Source organism: Acomys minous, assembly GCF_964271855.1.
Source record: "Acomys minous genome assembly, chromosome: 19".
Classification (NCBI taxonomy): domain Eukaryota; kingdom Metazoa; phylum Chordata; class Mammalia; order Rodentia; family Muridae; genus Acomys; species Acomys minous.
The window spans coordinates 58284875-58293903 of NC_140499.1; the positions used below are offsets into that span (position 1 = coordinate 58284875).

The 9029-nt window shown below is 44.7% G+C and overlaps 1 protein-coding gene across 3 annotated transcripts in view; it reads right to left on the reverse strand.

Annotated features, from left to right (window-relative positions):
• Positions 1–8175, reverse strand: part of FHIP1A (FHF complex subunit HOOK interacting protein 1A) — a 231522-nt gene extending 223347 nt beyond the window's left edge. For all 3 annotated transcript variants that reach the window (XM_084768557.1, XM_084768558.1, XM_084768554.1), the window contains exon 1: positions 7774–8175. The gene's annotated coding sequence lies outside the window, so the exon portion shown is untranslated. The remainder of the gene's footprint in view (positions 1–7773) is intronic.
• Positions 8176–9029: the final 854 nt, after the last annotated feature.

Below are 9029 nucleotides of genomic sequence, written 5' to 3' on the forward strand. Positions count from 1 at the left end.
AAGAAGGAGATGATGGAGATGGAGATAATGGAAATGGAGTGGGGACAAGGGCAGAAAAGGAGGGAGGGAGGGAGGGAGGGAGGGAAGAAGAGAGAAAGGGAGAGACCCATATAAACAGATTTATTATAAGAAATTAATACATGTGTTTATAGATACTAAGAGGTCCCAAAGTTTGCTGTTGGAAAGTTGAAATCAATTCTATAAATTGAAAAGCAATTACATAAATTCTAATTTGGGCCTAAACCTTGAAGCAAAAGTCCTAAACCCTAACTCAATAGGCAGAGAAGGAAGGCAGGAATAAGCCCCGCCCACACTGAGGAGAGCAATCCGCATTACCAAACCTACCAACTCCGAATTTAAAACTCTCACAGGCGCACCCAGGGTGAGTTAGTACTGGACACCCTGTTGTTGCCTAAGCAAGTTGGTGTGTCAACCAAACCATGAACAAACCGTCACACCTTGAGCTGAGTCACTACCCAGTAGGCAGCACAGGTCATGCCTGGAAACATGAACCAAGACACACGTTAGCGAATTAAACTAACCTTGATATGGAGATGGGAGATGGGGAGAGGAAAAGCAAAACAGAAGCAAGATATATATGTGTGTGTGTGTGTGTATATAATTATCTATGCAATAACTGACAGATGATCAACAGCAAACATTTCTATGATTCTCCTCAACAGAAGGAACTCTGATAGGAGATTAAGATTTGGGTTGCTGTTTGTGTTGTGTTCAACTATACTGCACTGAACTGCATTGCACTGTATCAAACTGTAGTGCATTGTATTGTATTGAACTATCCTGTGTTGCATTGTATTGAACTATCCTGTGTTGCATCGTATTGAACTATCCTGTGTTGCATCGTATTGAACTGTACTGCGCTGCATTGCATTGAACTGCATTACACTGGATTGCATATATTTTGAGATAGGGTCTTTCTATGTAGCCAATGTGGCCTTGAACTGTTGATCCTCCTGCCTCAGTCTTCAAATGCCAGGATTACAGGTATGCATTACCACTTCTAGGTTCTCTGTTGTCTACTTTGATATCAGGATCCAAATGTAGAGCTATAAGGAAGAAACTGGGAAAGAAAGTCTAGGGTTCCAAAGGTCAGCAATAAAGATGCAAACCTAGGACCCAGGAGAGTCTAGGTGAGAGCCGACTCCTGACAGGAAGGTGGGAGGAGCCAGTCAGGCTGAGTCAGCAAGCACTGCCAAGCTTCCTCATCTGATGATTCACTGGGAAGGAATGACCACTCCTTGGTGACAACCCAATGCTAAACCTAGTCAAGAGGAAGGATTATAGTAAGGGGGTGGGGGTGAGGGGGTGGGGGGTGGGAATAAGAACGGGCCAATTCAACTACTTCTCAACTGTTACAAGCTGATTCTTGTTGTCTAGTCAAACGTCCAGGAAGTAAAGGACATGCCAAGTCCTAAGCAGTCAAACGTCCAGGAAGTAAAGGACATGCCAAGTCCTAAGCAGTCAAACGTCCAGGAAGTAAAGGAGGAACTTCAGAGGAAAACTCATCCAGCTAACAGGAAGCAAGCACTAGCTATCAAGTTTTGGGGTTTGATTTCAGGTTTTTTGGCTTAAGGCGGGGAGGAGACTGGGTCTCATACTATAGCCCAGGCTAGCTCACTATGTAGCTGAGGCTGCCCTCAAATTTACAGCAATCATCTTGCCCGAGACTCTCTGACCCAGATTATAGATATGGCTACCATAGCTGACTGAGGTTTTTATTTACCATCGATAGATGAATATCAAATACTTTTGTTTTCTCAGGCAGACAAAGGCTAATATAAATTCTATTGTCATATTTCTCATAAGCATTTAAACTACTATATCATGGCTTAAAAATAAAACAAAAATTTAAATATATACATGAGAATTTTATGTTAGTGTTATAGAATGGACAATAATCAAGAATAATATATTAGACATGTTGTATTTTCCCACAATAAAATCAAAACAAGTACATGCAATTCCTAAAGTCCATGTCTAAGAAGTTTTTATTTTATGAAGAAAATTTTTCATATAGAAAATCAGATCACCTGTAGGAGAGAAGGGCCCCCCCCCAAGACTAGGGAGGGGAACAGAGGAGAAGAAAGAAGGAAGGCAGGGCTGGGAGGAGACGAGGGAGGGAGAGAATATTGGGATGCAAAGTGAATAATTTTTTAAATAAATTTAAATTAAGAAAAAGAAAATTAGGAGCTAGGAAGATGGTTCAATAGGTATAATGGTCCATGAAAACCCAAGGACAAGGGTTAGTCCCCTAAAACACACAGAAAAACGCCATGGATGTGAGCATACACAGCTCCTAACTCCAGTCCCTGGAGGCAGAGATAGGAGGCCCTGAGGCTCACTGGCTAGCCTGTGAGCTGCGGGCTAATGACAGACCCTGTGTCAAAGGAGGTGGTTGGCATTGCTAAGGATGACATCCAAGGTTGCCCTCTGACCTCCACAGGCAAGCACACATAAGTGCACCTGCACCTTCACATGCATGCACACATTTTGGGGGAAAAAAAAACCCCACAGCCTGGCACTGAATTAGAAGTTCAGACAGAAGGATCAGGGGTTCAAGGGTAGCCTTAGCTATATAGCATGTTTGAGGCCAGCCTGAGCTCACATGAGGTCCTGTCTCAAAAATGTTTAAAAAAGCAAGAAGAAATATTTTGCTAATAAATACACAGATATCAATTTTATTTTGAGAGCACACAAGGTTTTCTTTTAAATGATCTGCTAAACAATATATTTTAAAATATAACATATTACTGTGTTATAAACATATGTATACATATATGCAGATATAGAGAATTATACATATAGATATATAGGCATATGTAGATATAGGGTATGTGTATATGAATCTAAGTGTATAAACACATTCTTCCCATACTCATTGTAATATACTGCCAACAAAATAAATCTAAAACACACACACACACAAACACACACACACCAAAACAACAATACCAACAAAAACAGAGATCCTATAATTGATCCATGGCCAAGAAGCAAACTCTAACAATACAAAGAGAGAAGCCCAAATGTGTTCCCTCAGCATTCTGCAAACCCTACTGGATTTTTCTCAACTCCTTAATGGCATGTCCTAGAATAACGTTCTAAAAAAAAGTTAAAAAAAAAAAAAAACCTATGCTTTCTAAAAGCTAATTAGCAGATCACCCAACAACTGCAGAGTAATTTTATAGCTGATATCTATTACTTCCTCCTCTTTGGGGAAAACACTGAAACCAAAAAGAACTGGAAATAAGGTGAACACCACCTATGAGCTTTGCCTCCCCAGTCACCTGTCCCCAGCCTTGTACAATCAGCTGGAAAGTGGCAATGTCAGTAACATGGAGGGACACTATTGGAAGTGTAAATCAGGGAAACTTGGCATGATCCTATCAGTGCCTCTTGCACAAGCTTTTCCTACAGAAGGTAGCACATAAGTGCACCATAAAGCATTTCAAGGGTCACTTCTAGAGCTGTTCATGGAAAAAAAAAGAGAGAAACAACCCAGATTTCCAAGAATAGGAAGCTGTTTAAACAGCCCATGACACAGCTACTCAGTACAGTCCTGTGTAGCAAGTCAAGAAAGACACAGAGGTCATCTACAAGCACAGTCATGGAAACCTTTTTAAGATACATTGTCAAGTTAAAAATGAAAAGGAATGGCCAGGACGGTAGCTCAGTGGAAGGAACATCTGCCTCCCACACATGAGGCCCTGGGGTGGCATTCTCAGCTCAGCCAAATAAATGAATAAATAAATAAAACTCAATTTGAAAGTTGCATAGTATAACTCCAGTTGTTATTAGCAGTAAATACATACTTTGTATAAGAAAAAACTTTTTATCTAAACTAAGATTCAGTATCAGCTGTCATATTTGTAAGAAAAATTTTAAGAGAAAAAAAATCACATACTTACATCAGTTTTTCCAGAATGTACGATCAACAATGTACTTTTAAGTTTCAACATTATACTTCATACATACCTAGCTTTTTATTTTGTATAATATATAACATACATAATCAGAAGTATAACCGTTTTATGTTAGTAATATAACAGAAGTAGGCAAAAATAATCCTTAAAATTCATAGGAAATATCTTGAGTTCTCCTTTGGGGAGTAGAACTTGAGAACTAGACAAAGCTGTAGATGCTGGGAAAGCCTCTTTGTGCCTCTTCTAGCAACAGCTTCTCCGAGTAGAAGTGGGCTTCAAATTCAAAGTTTATCCGAGTCAGCTAAGCAACAACACTGTCAACTGCTAAACAGTTGCAGATAAATTGTATGCTTCTAATTCTATGGAAACGTAGCACACAGCAAAAACGTGAGCATTCTTCAAACTCTAAAGTTATTTGACTATTTTTTCATAGTGGATATAAGAAGAGTAATAGATAATGTCTCTAGACTCATAGTTCTGTGACTAATCAAACATTGTTTACCAAAAAAACAAACAAACATTAACATGGGGTAATTTTCTGCCTGCCAGGAAAACAACGTGAGAGACAGAGGGTCTCGTCTCTGCAATAACAAGACATCAGTTAAATCATGGAAATGCTCCTCACCAGCAGCAGGAAAGGATAGAAAATAAATGGTCTCAGTGGTCCCTACTAGCTCTAAACTCAGACAGCAGAACTTGATTCTATCCTTGCCAAAGAATTCTATTTTTTTGTAAAGCATACACATAGAATAAAATATTATCTAATGTCACAAAAACGCATAGCCGAACTCAGCAGACTCTTCCTTGCCCAGGCCTCTTTACCCTAAATTACGTTTTCCTCCCCTACAAAAGTCCTTTAACAGACCCTTCAGCTCACAGCTCTTTCTTCTTGTAGTTGCTCCAGGATCTGTAAAGGATATAGTAATTTCTACATTTGGGTTGGGCTTAGGGATTTTGTTGCGGGCTTTTTTTTTTCAGTGAGTATAGGTTTATATATAAATATAAACATGTATGTATGTGTATGTGTATGTGTATGTATATATACTCCCTATGCCCTACCTCCTCAGGAGTTTTCATTTGGGTTACTAGGAAATAAGATCCGAGCCTGGTCACAGATGGCTCAGAGGTTACAGAAGCTTGAAGGGAAAACCTGACGAACCGCGTTCCAACCCTGGAGCCCATGTAAAGGCAGAAAGAGAGAATCGACTCCACAAAATTACCCTCTAACTTCCACACGTGCACTAGGGCACTGAGGCACGCTCTTCCTCTCAAGCTCTCATTCTCAAATACATAAATTTTGATAAATAAACCTTCTCAATGGGCTGGGGAGATAGTTCGATCAGCAACAGACTTGCTGCTTCAAGTCTAAATCCACCACTCCCAGAAGCTGGGTGTGTCCTAAAGAACTCCTTCCCTCTCCCTCCCTCTCCCCCCCCCCCCCCCGCCTCTAAGATTTATTTATTTTATACACAGCGTTTTGACATCACGTATACCCGCACTCCGGAAGAGGGCACCAGATCTCATTATAGATGGTTGTGAGCTGCCATGTGGTTGCTGGGAATTGAACTCCCGACCTCTCTTACAACTCCAAACTTCATCTGTTTTCCTCCTGTGCAGTCTACATACAATGAACTCACTGACAAGTGTTCACATTACACAGCTTGAATATGGCACACCTGAAAGCACCTGTCAATCATAACACTTGGAAGGGTTTGTTTCTGTTACTGTTTTATCCAAGAGATCCATAAACAAAAATCCGTGGAGTTCTGGTCGCCCTTTAAAGCACCTTGCCTCTATGTAGGCTGTTAACTAGTGCTTGGAAGTCAGTGAGATTAAAGATGAAGTAGCTATAAATTGTGCTTCGAAGCCAGAGTCTGAGGGTCCAACTCTTGCATTGGCCTGTGGACTATCACTGAACCAACTGCACAGAGAATAGAGGTCAAGCTTCTATGCAGAGATCGGGGTGGTCATTTTGTAGTTTGTTCACAGAGGAGAGATATTCTTCAACAATGTACCACCTTAAAGTAACCCAAGAGGACTGCGGATGTCACTCCATAGTAAAGTGTATGCCTACCACAAGTGAGGCATTGACTTCAATCTCTGGGGATGAAAGAGAAAAAGTAACACCAGATCACCTAGCTGGCATCCTACTAGAGAGAGAACTTTGCAGAAAGAGCTCCAAAACAAACCTGGGAGGTACAGAACTGTCCAGCAGTGTATTACTCTGACTGAAAAAACAGAACACCCTAGTCGCTTAGTCTCCAAAAGTCTACATTTAAAGTGGAAACGCCACACAGTGACTCTTGTCGGGAGCAAGAAAAAGCTAGCTGGGCAGTTGAGCCTAAATTATTAGACCATTCTCAACTGTTTTTAACCCACTTCAGCAATGCCAACTTCTCTTGCCCTTCCTCCCATGTAATTTAATCTTATTCCCAAAACTATAAGACCGATGACAAACGGGACCTCAAGCTTAGCTTATATGAAAGCAGAGAGGGACAAAAGTCTTAGCAGTGTCATGAGAAAGAACTCGTCGGCGTTCAAAGAACTCAGTCCTTTCATACCTGAAAAGTAAAGCCAACCTGTCTGCCATATTGGACTGAACCTCTCGCTCAATTCTATGCCAAGTATATACCACCAACATTCTCCAAATACATTAGCCGGGGTCGACCTGGGCCGAACAGTTACAGAGACATCATACTCTCTAGTGCCAGGGGGACAAGAGCACTACAGGTCAGGCAGGTACATTGAGAGGAACTCTTTCCCTCCTTGTTAATCAACAGGATAAAGGCGATTAAGCAGGAATTACTTTTCAATGACCTATATAATTTCATCAGAGCTGCTATGGCTATTAGCTGAAAGCAGCTGACTTCCTAACGAGATGAGCTCGGTAGCAAGGGCGCTCCCAGAGCAGCCAAAGGAGTGGTAGGACCCAACCTTAAGGAAGCAACAATTGGTCTGCCGGTTTTCCCCCACACACCCTTCCTCCTCCTGAGAGCTGTCTGTCTTCCTTTGGGAGTTCTTTCCCCGGGGAGGACGGGGGTGTGGTATTCCCTGCACCAGGGTGGCTAGGCCTGCCGCACCTGTAGAATGGTTGACAGCTGATCTGTCAAGTACAGAAGGCTGAAGCCAACCTAGGCTAATTCTCCAGACAGCACTCACAATGATTCCCAAAGTTCCAAGGAAACACAGAAGCTGTAGCTGTTACCATCACCGCATCCTATCCAAGCTTGAAATAAAACAATAGGTGGTATAGTACCTCCCAGGAGTAGGGTTAACAAGAGAGCTTTGTTGAAGCCAGGGAACACACACATATACACAATGATAGCCATTAACTCGAGTCCAGTTTCATCAGAGAATTTATGAAATTGAGCAATAACCACCCAACAACAAATTCCTCACAGCAGCAAAGTGCTGCAAGCCCAGTGGCACCGCCTCCGTCTCCGGTGTGTGCCAGGAGGTTTAGAGAAGAAGACACAGCCAGATCTCATAGCCTATGCCAATTATTCCTGGGGGACCCAGGTACTGCGGCCCCCCAGGGACTGAGAAAGGGGGTGGAGAGCCTGATGACGTCTTCCTCGATCAAAACAAGCTGGCCCTCTTCGCCGCCCAGGGGCAGTGAGGAGTAACGTGGAGTGCAGGAGCCCGCAGCGTCCCTGGCAGTCACAGGACTTTAGGCTGGGACCGTCCCAGCCGTCTTTTTCCTCTCTCCAATACCTGTCCCTGCTACCCAGCAGGATGTAGGAAGGAGGTTCTCGGGACACCCTCTTCCTCCTCCAGCACCGTAAAATAAAATAAAATAAAAGCAATCCTTCGAGTGCAGAGCTCTTACCTGTGGACGGCCACGGATTCTCCTGCCACGCGGTGTCCCCTCAACAGTCAGAAAGTTTGTGCGGAGGTCCCGGAGACAACCCAGCCGCCAGGGCTCGGGACACTAACAGAGGAACAGAGCCTGCTCCTCCGGGCCTGACACCCCAACTCCCGGGCGCGGCAGCAGCTGCCCTCGGGCGTCAGGGCGAGGTGACCTCCAGCCCTGGCTTCAACTCAGCCTGAGGACCTGGGGACAAATCACCAGGCAAGAAGGTCGAAGCACAACTTTTCTTAGACGCGTCAGCTGCTGGCGGAGCCTCGCAAGTCTCTGGCTCGTCCCCGCCCCACAGTCCGCACCCTCGCAGGAGCCGGGGCCGGGTGGTGGCAGGGGCAGGGCCCAACCTGCTGGGCGACTCAGGAGAGCACGCAGCAGGCCCCGCCCCCAGGTCCTCCACCGCCTCGGACCCCGCCCCCATGGCGGCCCCGCCCCGCCGCCCAGACAGACCCGCCTCTGCCAGGTGCTCCCGGGACTCGGATTGCGAGCAATTCAGCGCGCACGGGTTTCCTAGGTGAAGGAGGCGGGGCCTCTAAGAGAAAGTTTCCACCGAAACTTAAAACTAGGACGCAGAGGAGGACAAGTCGTCCTTGGGGGGGCTTCGAACTACACCTCTCCTCCCTAACCACGCCTGACAAGCAGGCACGCACCGCTGGTTTCTAGGGTTTGGGGAGGGTAGGAAGCCCGCGGACGTCTTAGATTTCCCACTTTCAGAAGGTTTGAGTGCCAAGCCTGACACTTCGCCCCACTCGGATTCCCTTCGCTTGTTCTCTTTTTCCTCGAGTATTTGAACTTGAAACATGACAGGACAGTCCCAATAGAGCTGAGCCAAAGATGAACGTGGTCGCCTGCTATTCTACTGGAAACGGGAGGCTATTTGGTCCCACAAGGAGGCAAGAGTTGCGCTTTTGAATTTAGTTTCTTTAGGGTAATTTTAGCCATAGGGACCTTATTTGTGAACTTCAGAGTGTTGCATAGGTGTGTGTCCCCCCTGCCACCCCACCTCCAGCCAAAAAGAGAGGGCTGTTTTACGCCGACAGTCCTTGGCAAGGATGAAAGCTCGCAACTCAAAACTCTCCAGAAGAATCAAGGACAGAAGGAAGGTGGTGGCACTTTGGCGCTGCGTGGTACCTTACCCTCTTCCTGGGCCCAGCCCTCGACTGAGGTGACCTTTGCCTAAGGACTGGGAGTAGCAAGCCATGCCAGCTCTCCCCTTCAGTCTC